The following is a 22,571-nucleotide window of genomic DNA, read 5'->3' as shown; positions in this document are numbered from 1 at the left end:
AAGTGGATTCCATTCAGCTGGTTGTAGTTCACAAAGCCAGCTGTTGCAGTTGTTCTGAAAGGTATAACCGTTGCTGCCGGTGACAGCTATGAATTTTGCAAAAATCTTTTAAGTCGTGTTTAGGAACTGTAAATGTGTTTTTTGCACGTTGGAATTCCAAACCAAAATAATTACCTATAAAAATTACACGTTCCATATGAACCTCTTATTCCTTTTTAATAGCTCTCACTAGGTTGTCATCTTGGGCTTTTTTTACAGCTTCCTATTTTTTGCAGCTTTTGGTGCCACAGGATGGTGATAGAAAAGACTGAGGAGAGAGAAGCATGTCGAATGTATTTATATAGCACCATAAAAGGATTTTTTGTATTTGTGGCAGATATTTTTTAAGCGACTCATGATAGTATGCAATAGATTTCTAGGTGTTTTGCCCCTTTCATTGTACCGCTATAGGAAGTTCTGGTTTAACATCATCTGTGTGTAAAAGACTGTGCATAGAGATAAGGTTTCAGACTATGTCTTTGTGGGTGTGGGCGTTTTTTGCTAATTAATGTATCATTTCCAATGAATTTTCAATATAAGAAAACAACCTAAAAATTTCTGCCTCTACAAAAGTGGCTTCTACTGTATGTATGTATCAAAAATACAGAGTAATTCAGTAGATTTTGGCAAGAGAAACTTACATGAAATATAACTGAGGAAATTGGATAGGACTTTCCGTTCTTCAAATTTGTGTGATTACAATTACATAATAAGCTTGTATAGCGCATAGAATTGATGTAGGAATCCACTAGTGTAGCTCTAGTTGATGTCCAGTGAATCTGAAGTCGCTGAAGTGGGTACTCCGAATGGGTACAGCTGTACTGGGGGTGTTATCCTTTTCTTTTCAGAAGCATTGTCAAGTGCCTATTGGAGAAGTCGGTACCATAAAAATAATTAGCATTCTGGGATATAAGGGAAGCTTACTTTTTCTATTAATAGTTAGGTTTTTTTGACAAAATGAATGATGCGATAGAAGTGATGCGATAGAAACAAATCCATCTTGTGTGTCTAAAAAAATCTTATATTTTAGTAATCCACTCTATGATACCTTTGAAATGGTATTATTTATTAATTTGTGGAGTGGAGTTAAACATTTTTAATTCTTCCTCAAGTAATTACAGGAAGTATCATGCTGCTTTTCCTTACAGTCGTTATTTCTTGACTTTGTTGTTGCAGTGTATGTCAACTTTAGAATCTCAAAACGTTTCCATGACTTCTCACGCGTGCGGAGCCGGTGCAATCTGCGGTGCTCCCTTGGTTAATAATGGCATGATGGAACCGTCAGTTGGAGTTTTCCATTTCCTTCCCCTTCTGTTCCTGACCATAGCTGTAATCATAGCTTTTATAGTGCTTTCTGTGGCCAGGACCAATTATTTAATATCAGATACATTAAGCAAGTTGACCTTAACTAGTAAAATGATAATAATGATACGAATGCAAGAACTCAACAAAAGCAAAAAATTATTTATTTCATTATTGTTGTTCTCTCTGTAGTCCCTTATGAAATGTCACCCAAGCAGTCTCTATTACTAGGTTTTTCAGGTTCTGAGGCTGTGTGATGAAAATGGGCCATGTTTTTGCATGTAAAATACAGTGCTTCGTGCTCTTGTTTATTTGCATATGGAGAGCACCCGTCTCTGGTTAATGCGTGATCTGGACCGGATATCTTAAAAGACAAAACGAAAAAGTGGAAATAGCAGGAATGTTTTCGTTACGGGGAAGAAGGAGGGACTTTGATTTGATCAGTGAATGAACTGAATGCTAACTTGTGGAAATGCTGCGGTGTTTCTAGAGCATTTGGTTTGGCTACGTTTTTAAGGGACGGCCAGTAACTTGTGAGGTAGGACTGCAAAATCCTCACGGGTGTATCTGGGACAAAACCACAGGAGCAAACTGAAACAGTGGCGTTCTAACAGTGAGAGAGGACCAAGGTGTCTAGAGAGCCAGCATGGACTAATGTCTTTACTCTTATTCCCAGGTTGCTGCTTTTTATGGAAATATTATTCCTTGTTCATTACAGCTGAATGAATCTGCATGTGATATTCATTTCATGCTGCTATTTTGACCATGGTATGAGGAGATATTGTTGCATTCCTGCTGCAGTGTGAACCCTTACAGCATCTGATCTGTTATCTGTGTGCCCTACCTCAGGTCTGATTTGGCTGCTTTTCAAAACTCCCATTTTGGGGAAAAGCCGTTACTGCTTTTGCCCTACAGAGAACGTAAAACATAAGAGAAAATATCCCTCTGTGGTATGGCCCACTTCAGAATTAAATAGTTCTCATGATTCAATCTGCGTGTAGAACTCCACTTCAGCTCTGGTAGTCCAAGGTGGTTTGATTTCAGCCTTGCTAAACAGTGTCAGTGTTTATGTTCTGGTCATTCTCCCAGTGCAGCTGTTGTGACATGTTTGCCTAACCCCACTGCGAAACTGCAGCGAAAGAGAGACTTCAAAGCACCGTGACTGTGGCAAGAGCACGGATGTATGCAGTAGCTCCCAGAAGGAACGCCAGGGCTGTGACGAGGGACACAAGGGAGGGATGACGTTGCCACAGCCTGCCTTTCTGTCCAGGGTAGAGTTGTTAACTCCCTAATGGCAATTCCCTTCCCTCTCCTTGACCTGGCACTTGGGAGCTCCTCTGCCCTGTCTGAGGGTTGTTGACAGCTCGCGTTTCTGTGTACTAGCTGATTACCTTAGTAAAAGACAGGCAGTTTCATTCTCTCTTGCGCAAACCAGTCACAGAATGCGTGTTGAGGGGACAGAGGAGTGAGACAACATGCTTGCAGTGTAGTATTCAAGAAGGGAAATGGAAACAGCTGACTGCTACAGAGCAGTAAAAAACAGACTAATGGGGTAGCAGGAGGACTGCAGGGGAGAAACAGGAGATGTGGGTGGTTTAAAAGAAAAGAGGAGGCAAAATAGGATGAAGAGGAGAAGGGGGTTGGAAAGAGGCTGAGAACATGGAAGGAGAAGGGAAGGGGTCAACATCTTCCTTTTCCCATTGTTTTCTTGGGGTTGCTTCTCCAGAAGCAGATGTCAGATGTCTGACCTTCAGCTTGCATTTAGCTGGAATGCAACTGGAAACATCAAACACCCGTAATTTTTCCCCCCTCATAACCCCACCATGCACTATAGCTGCATCCAGCATCCTCACTGCTGGATTCATTGCTTTGATGGTGTAAATACACTGACTGTTTCCATTTCAGCCTCCGGTTGTCTTTTCATTTGAAGGATGGGAAGGGAGGAGCAATTGCTGGGTTGTGACTGAGGTTAGCTTCCCAACTCTGGTGTCTCGCTCCAAGCCCCCAGACCACCATTTTGTCAGCTGGTTCTGCCTTTCAGGTGCTGAACTCTGGCACTTGCGAAAGCCGTGTGCTTTTAGTGATCTGTTTCCCTGGACGCATATCTGTGTGCTGTCACGTGTAGTTAACCACTTTGTTCACGGCTCAGTATCTGTACTGCCATGAAGTGGCCAAAGTTGGTTGTTCTTTTCTTGTGTCGAGCCCATTGCAGCCCGAGAGAAGAGCTTTATCTGTTCCTAAGCCTTCCCTTTAGCTGCTCTCTCCCTTCTTCAATTTTTAACTCTCTGCACATGCTGTTTCCTTTTACAGTCCTATCAGAACAAGGGTTCACCAGTAGGGTTTGATACAAATTATGTGGAATTTTGGTATAGCTGATGGACACTGTTACTTATACTTGCTGTGCCAGTGCTATTGATGTATATATAGAGGAAGACAGCATTTCTGCCTTAGTCCAAGTCAGATGCACAAATAGGAAGACCGTATACCTAACTTATACTTCTCTTTCAAAGTGACACGTAAATGTATTGCTTATCACATCATTAGTACCACCTTCTTATTCAAAATGCATGGAAAAAGGACCAGGTAGAAAACCAAGCTGAGAACTCCCTAGTTTTTTTAAGAAAGCAAGGTTGTTTGCATAAAAGAAATGGCTTTGTGCAGGGAGAGTATGTGTTCCTACGTCTGGTGTCATTTTAAGTGTAGAATTATTAATACAAGTGTGTGTATAAATTCTGGTGTATGCACAAACTGTATTCTGTATAGCAGGCCAACTCCAAATGTGAACCCTTCAGGAGGGGAGAGCAGTCGTTGTCTTGCGCTGCACTTTCTTCTTGACTAGATGCTGCTGTCATTCCAATTCCCTGTGGGAACGATTCTCCATTTCTAGCTGGTAACCCACGTGTGTAATCTAATGGTTAGACGTGTACCTAAACATCTGAGAGGAGCATGAATAATTCACAGGAGTTTGACCGGGAAAGCTCTCTTCATTAAAGCATGTCCCTTTTACTTACTTTGTGAAAGAAAAAGGGTCTGCAAGGGACCGGTGTGCTTTCTTAACGGCATTGCTGCTCACTGTGAATAATTCTTATGTAATTTAAACTTTATAGTTAAGCATTGTCATGGTTTGGGCCAGGTTAGCCAATGACAAGACGGCAGATGCTCTCCCCCACCTCTTGCTCCAAGGAGAGGAAGAAGAGCGATAGAGAGATTTACGAGTTCAGGAAAAAACTAAACTACTTCCATTAAATATTAATAACAAAAAATAGAAAAGGAAATAATGAAATACATTGAATATATACAAACGTACACAAAACCATATCAAGCTCCCAGGGAGATGTCACTGGCAGGCACTGGGGAAGTTTCAGACTGGACTCGGTGGCGAATGGGAACGGGAACACGCTGACCAGGATCAAAGGGCAGATGAGCTGACGGGGTCCTCCTCAGACGTCAGCCATTGAAGAGGCAGTGCAGCGAGGACGAAACACTGGAGAAGAGCTGAAGATGAAGAGCCTTTGGAGAAGAACCCACTGGAGAACAGGCAAAGAAGAAGAGCTGAAGATAAAGAGCCGATCCCTTCCCTTTGGTCCATGAGCTTTTATACTGAGCATGGCAGATGGGGTGGATTACCCTGTTGGTCAGTTTTGTGTCACTTGTCCACATCTCCCCACAGGTGTGACCCCTCCACAGGGTACACAGCCAGGTCAGTGGACCCTGGTTGCCACAGCAACAAGTGTGAGCAAGAACCTCTCTCACTGAACGTTGGCTCCGCTTTACTCCAAACCAAGACAGGCATCCATGCTGAGAGGCAGCTGGTTGGTGGTGTGAAAAGAAATAAATTGGACTGAATTTTTCCGAAGTGGATGGCCGATACAGCTGTTAGAAAGGTTAAAAAGGTTTAACCACAGTCATTGGTGTGTATACCTACACTGCTTGGGGGTGACAAACTATCAGAGCCCCGGCAAAACATGGACCGTGGTCTCTGGTTGCTGGGCAGCATTATAACCCTGGAAAGACGGGAAATTTCAGGGGAAGGAGTGCTTCAGCAAAGCGTTTTCCACTGGGACTGTTAAATGGGGCAGCCATCCAGGTGGCCTTGCTCCAACAGTGGAGACAGAGGAGAAGCTAAAATGTCAGAGTCAGCTGGTAGCTTTTCACATGTCACAGCACAGCCACAAACCCAGTAAAACATCAGCACTAACCTCAAGACCATCAGAAATGGGCTTTGGGAAGCAAAAGACAATCCTGTGACAAAATTGAAAGGAATGGCGTGTACAGGCTGTTTATAGAAAGGTTGAAAGCTGCTTTTTTCTCTCGCCTCGTTCCCTTTTTTTGAATTAACAGTGCCTACCAATGCTGAGATAAGGGTGAGATGCCTGCCAGGTCAGGAGATGGGATACAGTGCGGTACAGAGTCCTCTGCCATTGCTTCTTTGTTGTGGTTCGGCCTCAGATGGCAAGAAAGAACCACGCGGCCGCTCTCTCAAGCTTCTTCGGAAGAAAAAGGCAAAACTCATGGGTTGAGACAAAGGCAGTTTAACAGAACAGCAAAGGGAACAAGAAAACAACAACAACAACACGGATAGAGGAATGTACAAACATGATTACGGAACCACCGCTCACCCACCGGACCGGGGACCCCCAGCCCACACCAAGCGGCCCCCCGGCAGCTCCCGGCCCCAGACTGGGCATGGCTCACATGGCATGGAATACCTGTGTCCCTGCCGGAGCCTGGGGTGAATGAACCCTATCCCCGCTGGAACCAGGACGTTGTTCCTCCCTCTTTCTGCTCCATGGTCACCAGTGCAGGCAGGATCAGGGAAGAGTTTGGCTGCTTGCTTGGGAAGATGTGTTGGATGAGCACTTGAATTTTGGCCAAAAGGTAACTGCGTGCTGTGAAGCACAGGATATACAAGGAAGATATAGTATGACTAAAAGGCCACAAACTCCCAATCCTTCTCCTAATACTTCGGGGATTTTTGCATCCTGAATTCTTAGTTTAGGGTTCAGTTGGATATTTTTTTTTTGTCTGTCATCTATGAAAAATTACCACTGTCATTCTAAGAAAAACCAGATGTCTCAAAATGTGCCCAGCATTCAAGCGCAATTATTAACTGATGATCCTCAATTCCTCAATTCCTCCCCCCATTTTGCAGAATGACAGAATTCCTTCACCCTCAGGTCACCAAGGTCATTATGGCTCTGCAGTTTTCCTGCACTCATTGTCTACCAAGTCTTTGATAGTAATTCCTGTTATTTCCATTTTCTTCACCTCCATAGGACAAAATGCATCTTAAATTTAACCTTTCTGCAGCAGCCTGAGCAAGTGGATTCCTAAGTCTGTTTCTATTGACTAATAGGTAAATGAGATTTTCCTTTCTGTTTTTTAGTAAGTTTTCCACATTGTTAGCGGACCTCTCAACTGTGTATATATCATCTCTCCTTTGTAAATTTGTTGTGGTATTGTAACCCCACATTCACTGGCATTACTCATCACAAAGCATAGAGTTAGCTTAATTTAAAGAAAGAGAGACTTGTTTAAGGAAAACAATAAAAAATATTAATTTCTTAATGCAGGGCTTTTGCCACATTTCATTAAGAAAGGCAAAACGAAGACTAGAAAGTGAATAGTATATAAATAGTTATGAAAGGTCAGGGGAAAAGCAATATAGAGAGGCTCATACAATAAATAAATCTAGTTGCATTGATGAATTGATTTTCATGTCTAGGAAGTTTTCAAGTAAAATATTGGCTGAGATTCCTAGGCATGGGTGCCTAGTGAGGTACCTCAGCTCCAGGATTTGGGAAGTCAGCGAGGAGTTTGTCAGAACAAGAAGCCCTCTACCTTTTGGTGGCTAAAGAGAGAATGAAAAACATTTTGCCATGCATTTGACTTAAGCTTTTTAAAAAAAAATAGTCCAGCACAATACATTGATACCTGTTTAAATAAATAAATAAACAAACAAACTTTCCATGCATGTATCATCAGCTGAGATTGCTGTGCCAACGCTGCCATTTTCCGTTTTGGGAAGATTATCATCTTGGCATTCATATTCAGTATTCAATTTACTGTCTGGTCTGACCAACGAGATCTGTCCATGTGGAACAGCTGCCAAGCCGGTTAGCCCCTGTTCTGTTTTAATACATAAGGAATAATCACGGTGAATTGCTCCCCATTTGTCTTTATTGTTGTTCACTTTAATTCATTTCAGTCCTGTCCTTCAATCTGTCAGTTTTATTACTAGATTGAATGTTAAGCTTAAGCTCCTTGGCAAAAACCCAATTTTAAAGCTACGTTTTTAGGACGTGGGTGTAATTTTTTAAATAAATGATGAGGAAACCCCAAAACTCTCTTTTCTTTGGAAAAAAATAAAATCGCCTCTGAGATGGAGTGAGTGTATACTGCTTCAACCAGAGAGCTTTGTCTTACTCTTTCTGCAGTATAATTTTTCTGATTTTTTTTACTTTTTCGTTTCTGGCTCATGTCAGTTTAGAATTGAGACGGAAATTTGTTTTAATCTTGTTAAAAGTTTGTAGCTCTTAATTCTGTTCAAATTCTTAATTAGTAGCGTTCAGTAGGTTAGCAGAGGGTAGCATTTTTGAGTATTGCATTTTGAAATATGTATTGCTAGAGGATTATCTCTCACTTTGATCGGCTTAACCTCTCCATAGCTGCAATGAACATAATTTGTGCATATCTAATTTCAATTATTAATGAATCTGAGCCCAGCATTTTCTTATTGGAGTAAAGGACCAAGAAAGACAGAGAGAATGCTTGTTCAGCATACACTTCCCTGGCACGGGACAAGTTTCGTTTTTGCTGGCGTTTCACCTCTGATTGCAGTACAGGGAGGGGAGAGAGAGAGACTCAGCTTCCGGAGTTCGTTGCTGTGGTTTATGTCACCCACTGAATATAGAACAGAATTCTGCCAAGCGACACAATAATTCCTATGTGAAAATAGGTGCTGTGCTCCGCTCGCAGCCTAGCAGCTGCCTGCTTCGATTCATGGGCTTCAGCATGGAGGTAGTCACATGACCTCGACATAAAACTGTCCAATTCCTTGTAAAAATTCTCTGTGTTTTCAGACAGCGTCAGCAAATGAAGCCAAGCAGCTTTTCTTCATGAAAAGTGCAGGAAACAATCTGTGATACCATTTCGGTATGGATTAACCTAATTAATAATGGGCTTTCTGGTTTGTTTCTTAAGCTGCTGGCCTTTAAAAACTGATAGGGATCCCTTGTCTATGTTCAAAACAAATGCCTTGCCTTTGAGTCCTCTGGAGTGGGGAATTGCAGAGGTTGTTGACATTGCAGTTGTAGCTGCTCATGGTTAACCGAGAGTGTGTCGTAGTGAGGTGATGTGTTGGTCTTTGTGCTGTGCTGTCTGATGCTGGAGCTTTACCTGTACTAGGAACGGAATGGATAAAAGACTCTCATTTCCTAGAGGAAGGGAAGGCCCTGCTTCTTTTCAAAGACACTTTTGGCATTTAAGGAGAACTCTTACTCTGTTTTTCACTTCAAAGAGATGCAACAAGTGTGAAGAGCCTGAGAAGACTGCTACTGTTTGTCTTAGAAATGAGTTGAATTTCAGTAATTTCATTAAATGACACAAGTTGAATAAATAACACTGTAACAGAATGCAAAATAATGAAACTTGACAGAGAAGGGAATCTGTAGTTTCTCTTCATCTTATTCCACAGCATGTGGCAAATCAATATGCAAAACACTTGAAACCCCAGAAGTTCCCAAATGATGCCCTTGTGGTGCGTGCTTTGGCTGTGGAACTCACTGCTACAAGATGGTATCAACACAAAAGGATTCAAAGACAATTTGGGCTTCTAAGACTACCCACTGGTCAAATGTCAGAGGAAAAGAAAATCTCCCTTGCTTTGTGACTTAATCTGAACTTTGTTTCTAGGGAGCCATAAGTTGATGTTGATATTCTTAAATTAACTTTCATGGGTGTGTTTTGCATATTGGACTTCCTTTGGATGTGTCTGGTTTTCACACATTGTCAAAGGCAAGCTGCTATAGTGGTGGGGACTTAACATTTGATCTAGTACGGTGGTTCTTCTGTAGTAGAATCCTATAGATTATGGTACTGAACTTGGAATAAGAAGTATGATTGACAGTTTACTCCATGCTTTCCTGTTACTATATGGCATCACTTCATGTCCTGGTAGCTTCTCATCCTCTTTGGAGTTACCCAACCTCCGTAGGGTAATTTCAAAGTACTTCAGTCATTGATCATGCCTAAGTCCTGTGCTGTTGGTATTAATAGGGGAAAGGCTCTTGTTTTCTTAGGCACCAGCAATAGCTGTTAGGGGCAATCTAGACTAAGCCTGTTTCCATAACCTTCTTACAAGTAGTGGCAGTGCAGTTTCAGTGGCGTAGAATTACCTAACACGGGAAGAATGCCATGGCTGACTAAGGTACTGTCGTGCTACAACATCACTGTTCTTTAACCAGGAGAAACGAAGGTGACATTTGGAGCAGAATTCTTGTACCAGCCTCAAAAGCAATGCTTTCACAGTTATCACGCACATGCCTCGTGATGTCCTCTTGCATTTATAAAATGGTCTTTTGTGTATATTTTAAAATAACGCTAACTTAATAGGACATGAGGGAATAAATATCATTTGAATACCTTTGTAAGAAAGCATGGCCCAGAGGTTTTACTACTAAAGTGCAGTGGAAAAGAATACTGAATAAAGTATAGTCATATTGAGGACCTCTCTTGTTCTTCTCCCTGTTGAAATGCAGAGAGTACGAGCTCAATGATCTTTTTTTGTTCTTGCTCTTCATTTCTTTTGGCATTTTTTATGTGCTACCTTTTCTTTATTAAATAGGAAAAAGACCCTATTCATTTCTATGTTTCTCCTTCATCATTTCTAGCTTTGTTAGGTTCTTATGTAGTCACTTTGCTCTGTCTGACCTGAATGCTGCTAGATACGCAGAACCCTAAGAAAGTTGCAAGTAATAGATACAGTCATCAAAAATACCTTTCTTCATAATTGCAAGAGTGGTTACTTAACAGAACTTGGGCTCCTGAGTCTCGCTAAATAATTTGGAGCCTTTGTCTCTCTTGTGGGACTCTCTTGTGGGACATGAATGTCAGGGAGCAGTAAAAATGGGTTGCTCCATAAGGGGAGGCGAGCTAGGAGCTTTAATCTTAGCGGCAGAACTAGCGCACACTAAACATGTGACAATCAGAACTAATAATATACTACTAGCAAGGTACCAAGTGAGCTGTAAATGCAGATACTGAAACCATTGTGAAAGCACGTGGGGTTGTAAGGATTGTAACTTCACAGAAGAGACGGCATTTAATAATTTCATAAAATGAAGAGTGACACTAGGGAAAAAAAATAATCCTTGCATTCTTGCACTAAAAGCCTTCAGTTTTTGTAGGCTCATAAAAGCTCGTGGGCATCACTTCCATCACATAACTTATTTTTAATCAGTAAATGTATATATAGAACATAGTAAAAGCAGCTTTAGCTGCAAGAATTCTGTGAGGCTGACAAAGTTAAAAAAAAGGTTTTTTGTTCTTGTCTTCCATTCTTTATTTTTAGGCAGAAAGTGAAAAATCGGGATTATTTTTCCATCTTAAAAAGAAATACTTGACAATAACTTTAGACAAACTAAGACTCTGATAACTCTGAGGTTGCTTGCTTGTTGGTTTTCTTTGAAGATGCTGGAATCTTCTGATTTTCTCCTTGGCTGAGGAGAAAATGTGGAGCTATTAAAAAAGGGAACTTCTTGTCAGTACATTTACAATGAATTAGTTAAGCGGATATTAAAAAAAGGAAATAATGGTTAGACATTGAAATGTTCTTAGCTCTGTGGCTCTAGATGGATATGCTCTAGGTGAACCTGCTTTGACAGGGGGCTTGGACTAGACGATCTCCAGAGGTCCCTTCCAACCCCTGTGATTCTGTGATTTTGTAATTTCATTGACCTTTGTAATGGCAAGCTCCTGTCACCCATGTAAATCTACTGAAACAGAAAGTGTACTCTCACTTCTTAATTATGTGCACACACATTGCTTGCTCATGGACAAAACAGACGCAGGGACAGAGTAATTTTTTGTTGTTGTTTTTGACAAAGCATATGGCTTACTCCTTGTGTATGCATATGCTTGTGTGGACAGAGGGACGAACGAGGAGACGCAAAAAGGACACCAGCTGGTTGGTTTTTCTTGACCTGTGTTTGGTCTGTCCTGTTGCAATAGTGTTTCTGTTCTAACCCACAGACACTTCTGCATTTTCCTAAATTTTATGGAGAAGATTGCAGGTGTACGCTTCCATCATCTGTCATTGCAAAAAGACTGAAAAAATTCTTAGAACTGAGAAAATTAGTAAATTACATGGTTGAATCTGGTCCACATGTTATTTAGTCTAAGTTTACTCTGAAGAATCTCCCTTAGTCTGGCTGTGTACAACATTTTCCAGAAGGTACATGTAACATTAAACTTCATTGAAAATTGAGTAGATTTGGCCCCAAATTTTAATTTTGGTTTCCAAAACTTCTCCAGAACCACCTTCTTGTATTTTCTAGGAGATATCCCAAGTTGTCATGAGGGTATCTGTGTTCTGGTGTGGGGGAGTAGTGACTTGCTCTGACTGGTTTTTTGGTTTGTAATCTCCTAAGTGGTAAGAATTCATTCATTTATAGTTGTATGTTGATTATTATATAGCATGCATGAATTTGTGGAGTCTTCTACTCCAAAAAAGTAATCCACGGAACTGCAAGGATTCTTGAGATAGCTGCTGTTATACAGAGTACAATATATACTGGATTAAGGGCGCGCAGCATCTGCATATAGTGCGTTCTAAGGGCTTTTCATTCAGTACTGCAAAATGAAGACTAGTAGTAAGCCATCATGGCAGTTTGTTAGTCCTCTACTAGTATTTAAAGATTTATAAGGATCCACATACTACTAAGTTGTGGGGTTTTACCATTTAATATGATCTGATTATGCACGTAGAAATCATCCATTATCAATATGTGTCTTGGCTAGATGCTGTCTCCAGAGCATTTTTATAGAGACAGCCATCTGGCTGAGGGTATGGTAGTAAAGTACGTCTACATAATGCGGTAAGATTCAAGAAAAAAAATATTATGGTGAAGGAATACCACCATAATATTTTCTTTTACATTTGAGACACAGGAAGAAGGGAACTGCTCATCTGACTGAGATATAAAGCATTATACAGTAGGTCATAGTTTTAAATCCAGCCCAGGTTGTTAGCAACAGATCTGTTGCCATCTAATTTATATCTGCCTCTATGTATAAAGACTCGATGAGGAGTCAGCCCATTGAAAAACAGGATATTGACAACTTCACTCTCGTTGTGTGGAGCAACTGAGCAGGTTTGGATAGGATGGCTGTATGGATGACAGAGCACCTAGAAGAACTTTGCTTCTAGAAGAAGGGGGTGGATTGATTCTTTTAATGCTGTAACATAAGGTAAACCTACACAGGGACTACTAGATTTCAGGTGGTTGGGGTTTGCTTTCTGACAATCAAGTAGCAATGACTGTCCTGATGAAATCTCTTCCTGGCGATTACTATCATCATACTTACTGTGGATTTCATTGGTGTAGAACCCTTGAGTCTAGTTGGGTTCTTATTGTACAAATACAGAATCAGGACTGATTTTTGTGATGATTTTCATCAGCAGATCAAAAAGCACTTTTCAGAAGAGCTAAATACCCTTAGGCCAATTTTATTAACGGAGAAACCAAGTCACAGGAAATGAAAACACTACTTGACATCGAGCAGACCAGCATCATGTTGAGGATAGAATCTAGGTCTCGAGAGCCACACTATCCTCTTGTTCATGCATCCACTAACACATCAGGCCTGATTTACCAAGGAGCTTGATGACCTTCAGTTTCTTTTGATTTCAACCAAAGTTCTGAATGCCCAATATTTAAAAAAATGAAGCCCAGCTTAGTGAAAATGCCCACAGCAGCCTGTATTTTGACATGGAAGGCTGTGTTCCCTTTATGAAGCTATTGTGGTTTTTCTGGGAATGGTTGAATATTGAAAGTGTTCATACCGGAGGTAGGTGGAGTTTATATGCATGTGCTGTAATTCCTATTGGAAACTGTAGAAAGGCATTGTAGGAAGTGGTGAAGATTCTGGACCCCTTGTCCAGAAATAAGGTGATCTAATTCTCATCAGATCCGTACTGTAAAACTGAATATTATAATAGGTATACCGTATTAGCATTATGTATGAGTTGTGATTTTTGGGTGTTGATAACATGGAAATCTCAGATGGTATGCTCCCTCTGCTTTCTTGTTGTATATATGAGTCATTGATTAAGTGAGAAAAAACTTAATGTAATTTGTGTGGAAGCAATCTGTAATGCTTACTAAGTGAACAAAAGGCTGTGGGTCTTTCTGGTTGCCCTTCATTGATTGATTCTTCATGTAGATATTGGGTTCTTACTAAAGATTCATTTGGGACTAGGAAAAATTTGGGAAGTTTTTGCGAATAGCTGTGTAGTACATCTTCATTCTTCTAGCTAGCTGGCAGAAAAAAAGAAAATTTGGTTTTAAGGTCTGTCTGGGGCTGCTTTGCACAACGTTTCCCACATGAAAGAGCCATAGGTTTGGTTCACTCGGAAATTCAGCCCACGGAGGGCATGGCCAAGGACAGTCTACCTCTCTCTTGGCTGTGGGGAAGATTTGCAAGGATTTGCAATCCTCTCTCTTAGTCCACAGGGAAGATCTAAAATTAGGAAACTGCAAATAAGGTCCTCTCAAATCTTGTACCAATCTTATAATCTCTAGGCAGGGCCTAGCATTTGGGGTCAGAAAATCCAAACTGTTGATGTGAGTATCTATTTTAATTGGATTCCCCGAATATTCTAAAGAGCCGCATTGGGAATGGAAGGGTATCAGCTGCCCTGAGAGGAAGAAACACAAGTGAAAATGCTTGGTTTTGCGGGGGGAGGGGTTTGATGGAATAGGGTGAAGAAATAAACTAGGACATATGCACAGCAGTTAGAGAATGGGTTGAAACTCTGTCCTTTTTGCTCTTTGTTCTTGGATTAGTCTCAAACAGTTCTGTAATTCAGGGCAGATTTCTGACTGAATTCTGCTATTGTGAACGATCTTAGCCCCAGTGGAGTGTATGAAAAGTACATCAGAGTACTTGAGGATAGAACTTCGTGTATTATCTCTCTTTGAAAGAATGGGGTAGATGGCTAAAAGTTATTGATTCTTGGGGATGTCTGTGTTCCTGTAATAGGGAAACAGTATCTTTTTCTCCTGCTTAATAGGCTCACTGGCAGTTGTTCATGCCTTCATACCTAGAAATCAGCAGATGACTGGCTAGTATGGGTAAGGCTCCGCTAACTAATGCTAAAGTCAGCTCCTTCGTAAAGTGGTATATGAGAATTTCCAGTTTCCTTCCATTTTAATCAGCTGGTTTTGTATATTTATTTATGGGGTGTCAGCATGCTGCAATGAGAAAGTTGTTTTGTGCATGGTTGGCCAGTTTACTGCCGCATACAAGAATGAGTCTTTTCCCAGGGAGAAAGATCTGTGATCTACTTGAATTTGATTGTTTTGTTATTCTTTTTCTTAATCGGCACGTCAGTAGCTTCCCACTAGAACTTTACAGGGGATCACCTAAGTAAAGGCTTCCTGAGGTTATTTTCTTTTTTTTTTTTCTTTCTTTTTTTATATAACCACCAACAAAATACTATTAGAGCTGTCACTGGGGAGCCCAGTGTCATTGGTAAGAAGTAATCCCTCTTTCATTATCCTTGTGTATAGAGGAATAGGTTCCTGCATTACTTACAGTAGCTTTTAATTCTACTGCAAGGCCTAAAAGGAACAAATTTACATCAGATATGCGGTTTTGTGCTTTCAGTTATACTTTCTAAGTGGCACAGTTGGTGCCCTCCTCTGTCAGTTGTGTAGCATAAAGTTAATTCTTTCTACATTCTTGTTGCAAAGCTACAAGCTGTAGCACTACGTGGTCATTTTCCATTGCATTTAACAAGGGTACAGCCACCTGACAATGTATTTAATGCATCTGAGCTAATATTTGGCAATGATTCATACTTCAAAAGTGCCTGAAATTCTCTGAGTGCCGCTAAGTACCAATATTACAGCAAACAGTTATGTAGGTCAGCAATTCTGTACTCTTCTGGCTCTGTCTCTGGATTTGAAATGTCTGGTTTTAGCTGCTTTTGCTTTTCTCCAGCTGTTAATTGTTGCACTAAAATGGTAATGTGTAACTTTTCCCTTTTGGTAGGTGTCAAGAACGTGCTAAGTAGAGATCAGACCAAGATCTTGGAACACGTTATTCCATTTCCAACTTAGTCTTTCTTGCCACAAAATCTTCCAAGGGGAAAGATCCTTCAGCTCACTAGTCTCTAAAATGTGAACAAAGTAGGTAACTACATTTTTGAAGCTGGGTGCATAAGAGTGATTTTCTGTATCTTTTTTTATGGCTCACAAAAATGTTTTCCTAAAAGTGGTGAGCAGCAGTTCATCTTTCTTGAAAAACAGCAGTTCAGCTAATGTGGTGAGAACTGGAATTCACACCTGGCTGTGTGTTCAGCAATGGGGCAGTGGGATTGCTGGGATTCTGTTGCCAGTGTTAAGCTAGGATCCTTGCTAGGATCCTTGCCCCTCTTACCATCTCCTTCTTCTACTCTGATTTCTTTTACTTTTGTGTTATGTATCTGTGAATTAAGAAAACTTTAGTTTGAAGAGGATCAGGAAGGCTGACCACCTTCCCTCCTTTCTGTGACCTTGCTGAAGTCAACAGAAGCTATGCTATTGCATTCACTGCAGCCAGAATTTTATCCTTTCTATTTAAGAGTTTATGCTCAGACTCTTTTACCACTTAATTTTCCCATTATAGTCACAGCTCAATGTTCTGCCTGTAGTTTGTTGCTGTTCAGGACACAATGGGTCAGTTTCTTTTTCTTTATGACAAAATTAGCATAGATATGAATAGAATATTTTGAAATCTTTGTTGCCTATGTAGCTTATTTTCCAGGCCTAGACATTTTATGTACATCTGACAGATTTTCACACACGTGCATATATGGCAATGACGATGAGATCAAAAAGAGTGGTTCAGAAATAAGTTTAGAAGAGTGGATTTGAACGTAGTACCTTCCTAAAATGAACTTCTGCCAGCTTCCCCTGCACAAAACACATCTGATCTCTGGATTAGGTGGGCTGAGCCTCAAATTAATCTGAAAGCTTAACCTAAAAACTTTTGGAAAGTGATTTACAATCTATATTTACTAAGGACTGTAGTCTTTTCCTAACAAAAGTATTTCCTAAGGCTTTTTGCCAATCTCAAAATCAGTGAAATGATTGCATTAATGTTAAGTGGGAGCCACTGCCACCTTTATCAAAGAGATATTATAAGGTCCTTCAAACATTTCACCTTCTTACAAGGACTGTTAGAAAATGAACTAAGAAACCATCCTGTCCTAGAAACTTCTCTGGAATTTATGGAGGAAATAGCCTTTCAAAATTTTTTCTGCAGCAGAGGAATCACCACGTAGTGCTTGTCACCAAGAAAGGATTCATTTAGCTAGAAATTAATCCTAAACTGCCTCCTTATAAATGTGCTTGGACAGATCTAATTCTTGTCAGGCAGAAAGCAAGTGACGCATAAACAAAGAGTCACAGCACATTTCATTCGCGCTCGCCAGCCCTGCTTCATTCCTGACCTCCATGTTCCTTCAATGTTTTATGTAGTGTCAGCTCTTCAGTTTGAATTCTTAGTGGCCATTTTGAGTTTCTACCTTTTTTGCAGAGGTTACAGAAAAAATGGGAGAGCTGTCTCTCGTGGTTCACTTTAAACTTTTCTGTACGTCTGCTGGCAACTGGTTTAGTATGTGCACAGAAAAATCTGCATGAGCTGAGAATGAATGGAGAAATCTTTGAAATGGCTTTGGAAAACAGCACAGAAAATATTTGTTTCGGATTGGCAATGCAGACAAACTAAAACTGCACAAAAATGTGGCTCTGTGTTTAGCAAGTTGTTCTTCTTAAGTATTTTCCAACAGCAGGCTGGCTACGCTGGTCAATACAGCAGAACCAAAAGACCTCTGAGTTGGTCTTAGCCTGAGCCACTAAGTCCACTTACAACACAGCAACACAACTCTTGGCTCATGTCTAGAGTCAGTCTAGCTTTTCAGTTGCCTTTTATGAACCTAGGACATAGGTTCCCCATGCACCCTGTTTCAGAGTTGGCTTGCCTAGACTGTGCTATCATTGTACAACCAGTGTACTGAAAAGTATCCTGAACTTTCTTCTTGCTTGGGGTGAGGGGAAAGGAATAAGGAATAAACCAAAGGTGATTATACTTGACTGAATGGTCTGCCACGTATGCGCCTGTCAACGTCTATACTTTGGTTTTGTACAACTTCGGGGCAATAGATTAAATGTTTGAAGAAGTTAACATGCTTATAGAGTGATAATGAAGATGCTTTGCTAGTTCAAAGATCTTCTAGTTATACAGTGCAAAGAAGGCAATACATTTAATTCAGGTTGTGAACTGAGTAGTCTGAGGTCATATGACATGTCAGGAGACAAATTACAAATTGAGTCTAAGGATGCCATGTGCCTGACGTAATTGTTATATAGCCTCTACTATGACATTTGGGTTGCATTTCTTTGCAGCAGTTACGTTGTTCTTCTTGTGTTGCTTAAAAGTGCAAGAGCAAGAATGACAACATGACTAAGACAAACCTTAGGTTTGTGTTGATGGCAAGTTGAATATGAGTCAACAGTGTGCCCTGGCAGCCAAAAGGGCTAACCGTGTCCTGGGGTGCATCAAGCACAGCATAGCTAGCCAGTTGAGGGAGGTGATTGTCTCACTCTACACTGCGCTGCTGTGGCCCCACCTTGAGTACTGTGTGCAGTTTTGGGCACCTCAATATCAGAAGGACATCAAACTATGAGAGTGTGTCCAGAGGAGGACAACCAAGATAGTGAAAGGCCTCAAGAACAAGACTTACGAGGAGCAGCTGAGGTCACTTGGTTAGTTCAGCTTGGAGAAGAGAAGGCTGAGAGGTCACGTCATCACAGTCTACAACTTCCTCAAGGAGGGCAGCGGAAGGGGAGGTGCTGATCTCCTCTCTCTGGTGACCAGTGATAGGACACGAGGAAATGTCAGGGGAAGTTCAGATTGGACATTAGGAAAAGGTTCTTCACTGAGAGGGTGGTGGGTCACTGTAACAGGCTCCACAGGGAAGTGGTCATGGTAGCAAGACTGTCAGAGTTTGAGGAGCATCTGGACGGTGCTCTTTAGTCATATGGTTCAGTTTTAGGTAGTCCTGCGAGGAGCAGGGACTTGATGATCCTTATAGGTCCCTTCCAATTTGAGATACTCTATGATTCTAAGAGGACGCAGAGAGGGCTAAAAACTCTGTTCAAAACAGCAGGAGACTCTCTAGAGTTGTGCAGCAGTGGACTCTGTACAATAGGACACTTTCCAAGGCATTGCCTGGAGTAACTACCCGCACATACTAGAGCCTTGAGAACAGACAGAAAGCAGATACAATCCAGGCCTTGGACAACAAAGTACCTGGGTGCAACATGGTGTTGCATGTCAGGGTTGCAGTCATGGTTGAGTCACTAAGTCACCACACTACATGTGAGGGATATGCATAGAATGCCACATGGGCAGACAAACAGGAGATTGACAGGATCTTTGCAGAGCACCTACAGAGGCAAGAGCCTAAGCCCTGCAGTGCAAGAAGGGAGGGACAACTCTGAAACTGCATTTGAATGACCAATGGATGTATACTCCCATACAAGCTGAAGGAATGCATCACAGCCCGGTGAATCTGACCACCACCTGAGCCAGCTCCAAGAGGAAGTGGTGTGTGACACTGGTTGGAGACTGCCTTCTACAAGGTACAGAGGCACACATCTACGGACGTTACTTGCTACCTCACATGATCTGTTGCTTGCAGGGAGGTTGAGCTGGGGCTGTTGCAGAAAGCACTAAGGCGTGTCTGGAACTTGGCCTGTCACCCCTGGCCTGCTTACCCACGTGTGTACCAATGATACTGTCAAGGGAGACCTTAACAAACTAAGAGTGGCTACAGGACACTGGAGCCCAGGTGCTGTTCTCCTTGGTCTTGCCAGTGGAAAGGCTTGGGTAGGAGGGCACCCGACCTACGGGTTAACACCTTACTGCACAGCCAGCGTTGCAGACAAACCTTTGGCTTTTATGACCGTGGACCCCATCTCCTTGTTGAATGGGGAGTGCTGGGGAGACACAGGATATGACACAGGGGGTGGGGCAAGAGGATGTTTTCCACCAGGCTTTCCAGCCTAGCTAAGAGGGTTTGAGCCTCGATTCATCAGGGGACGGTGACCAAAGCCTGACGAGAAGGGGAGGCACAGGGAGCAGGAAGGAAGTGGCTGGTGAGAAGGGTGCGCACACTTTTGCTGGAGAGCCGCAAGAGGGTGCGGGCAAACCAGGAGCTGGGGTTGGCGACAGCACAGGTAGTGTCCTCAGTGGCCAGGGCGCACGCCCACAGCACTCCAGCTGAACAGGGAGGGCAGAGCATGTGTGCTGATAACAGGGTCCACTGACTTTCCCAGGAAGGCAAGGTAATGAATCGGGTCACGGTCCATCCAGAGAGTCCCATGAGGAGAAGAAGGAGATGGGGTCAGCGTGTCAGGGCCCGGAGTGCATCCGTCTTCTAGCAGTTTAGTTGGCTAAATTAGAGTGGAGCTGGCTGAGTCCAAGTCCAGCTCCTTTGCTGATAAGGGCTGTGGGAAAAAAGCTAGGAGCGAGGCCCTGTCCCTCTTTTCCCTTGGGAACTGTTTTTAAGCAGCGGCCTTGCCGCTGGCTCCTGCCCGTGTTCCATTGCAGCTGCGTAGCAGCTCTGGCTATGGCTGATCTTGTACCTGCACAGTCTGGACCTTGACCTGTATCACTGGCTCAGCTTCCTGGCTGTCCTTGGCTCTGCCTTATCACTATGGACTTGCTGGGGGATTGCTGGGCTGCATGTGACCCACTGTCGTTGGTCCCCATCCTGACCTGGACTTGCTGTTCTGCATCCTAGCTCCTTCTTGGCGAGGCCACTGCCTGTGCCTGCCGTGTTATTGTGTTCCGCTCCTGACTAGCCTTTCATGGTGGAGCAGCTAGCCCTCGCTGCTCTCTGACACAGAGGCAGGACTGCCGACATGGCTGCAATGTAGGTCGAGGTCCACCCAGCTGTGAGTGAGACATGTAGCAAGATTACAGCCCCGGACTAGAAGAAAGAAGGCTTTGGCTTGTTGAGGGAATCTGGTAGGCAGTATCCCATTGGAGTCACCCTGGAGGGCAGAGGGGTCCAGGAGAGCGGGTCAGACTTCAAATACAACCTCCTCAACGCACAAGAAGGGTCCATTCTAATGTGTGGGAAGTCTGTCAGGCCTGGGAGAAGGCCAGCATGGATGAACGGAGAACTCCTGACTGATGTTGACAGCACAAAGAAAGAGCACGGAAGGCAGAAGTGGGGCCGGGCTGCTCAAGATGAATAGAGGCATTGCCCGATTGTGGTAGGGTGGAATCTGGAAAGCCCAAAGCTCAGGTGAAGTTGAAACTAGTGAGGAAAGTGGAAAGCAACACAAAGGACTTTTATTAATTCACTGAGGGTAAGAAGGACCCTAAGAAAAAGAAGTGGACCCTCTGCCAAATGTGGCAGGGGACTCAGTGACAAAGGACACACATGGTGCCTTCCTTGCCTTGGCATTTACTTGTGTAAGGTCTGGTCTTAGACCTTAGGTTCCTGAGCTTAGTGACAAAATCTAGCAATGGTATGGCACATTACCCACAGCTACAGCAAGACTCTGTTGGGGACCAAAAGGCAAGCTGGACATAAACAATTCTGTGGGTCCACCTGAAACGCGGCCAAAGGTGCTGAGGGAGCTGACCAAAGTTGCCGCAAAGTTGCTGTCATCTTTGAGAGGTCATAGTGAGCAGAGGTGGTTCCTGATGATTTGAAGAGACATATATCACACACAGTGAGACAATTAGTCACTTGAATGAGGGGAGAGCAGTGAGTGTTGTTTACCTTGGACTTAAGCAAGCTGTTTGCCACAGTTTCCCATAGTAGCCTTGTAGCCAAACGATTGAGGTATGTTTTGGATATTTGGAAGATAAGGTGGTTGAATAACTCGCTGGACTGCTGGGCTTGTGGTCAGCTGTTCAACCTATACGGCAGCGAGTTTACTATTTCTTGAGAATTCATACTGGAGCCAATACTGCTTAATGCCTTTTTTAAAATGTCTGCAGGTCAAGAGACATGGTTATTCCGTTTTATTTGGTACTACACCTGGACTACTGTACCCAATTTGGGGTTCTGCAGTAGAAGAAAGGCATGGGTGTACTGGATCCATCAGGATCATTTGGGAGATTGGGATGGGTGACATACAAGGAGAATTTGAGAGAACTGGATTAGTTAGAAGAAGAGCGTTTAAGAGGGTGGAGGAGATGGTCTCATTGCTGTCTTCATCTACTTCATGTGAGGACGTAGAGCAAATGGAGCCAGTCTCTTCTTGGAAGCGCGCAGTGATAGGACAAGAGGCAAGAGATGCAAAGTGGAACAAGGAAAATTATAAGTAGTTATTAGTAGTTATTAGGAAAACAATTTTCAGTCTGAGGGAAGTTAAACTTTCTAATGGGTGCCTAGAAATGTTTGGTCTCTCCATCATTGGCATATATGTAACTTGACAAGGCCATGAGTTACTTGGTTTATGTCACTTTGCTTTGAGCAGAAGATGGATCCAAATGTCACCAAAATTTATTTCTGAAGTACAACTTTGGATCCAGGGTCGTGTGAGTATTATGCCTACTGCAGTAGTTTCCAATGCTGAGTACAGCCTTATCTGCAAGACGAGTAAGTTAAAAATCGGAGTTCCGTGGTCACACATTGTATGACTTTATCAGCCAGGAATATTCAAGAAGAGAGACTGTCAGAAGAAAAAAGATTTCAGAAAGAAAATATTAAGTTTTTTATTTGTAGTTTTGATGAAAACCAGCAGGCTGTGCTAACAGATTTTTTTTCAGGAAGAAACACACAATTTTGACATTTTCACTTTTTATATGAGCAAGGAAAAGAACTGCAGCATGGGACATGCTGTTTTTATTTGTTAAATTTTTGTTTGCACGATGAAAAGAAGCTGCTAAAGCGATCATTAACATGCTGTCTTCAGATGCATTCAAGGTCTTGTTTA

The 22,571-nt window shown here is 42.3% G+C and overlaps 1 protein-coding gene across 4 annotated transcripts in view; it reads left to right on the top strand.

Annotated features, from left to right (window-relative positions):
• TSPAN9 (tetraspanin 9) overlaps window positions 1-22,571 on the top strand; it is a 200,750-nt gene that overhangs the window by 131,995 nt on the left and 46,184 nt on the right. The gene's annotated exons all lie outside the window — the stretch shown is intronic.

This window comes from Larus michahellis, chromosome 1, assembly GCF_964199755.1.
Source record: "Larus michahellis chromosome 1, bLarMic1.1, whole genome shotgun sequence".
Classification (NCBI taxonomy): domain Eukaryota; kingdom Metazoa; phylum Chordata; class Aves; order Charadriiformes; family Laridae; genus Larus; species Larus michahellis.
Note: the sequence above shows the minus strand (reverse complement) of the source record. Positions and strands in the feature narration are given on the sequence as shown.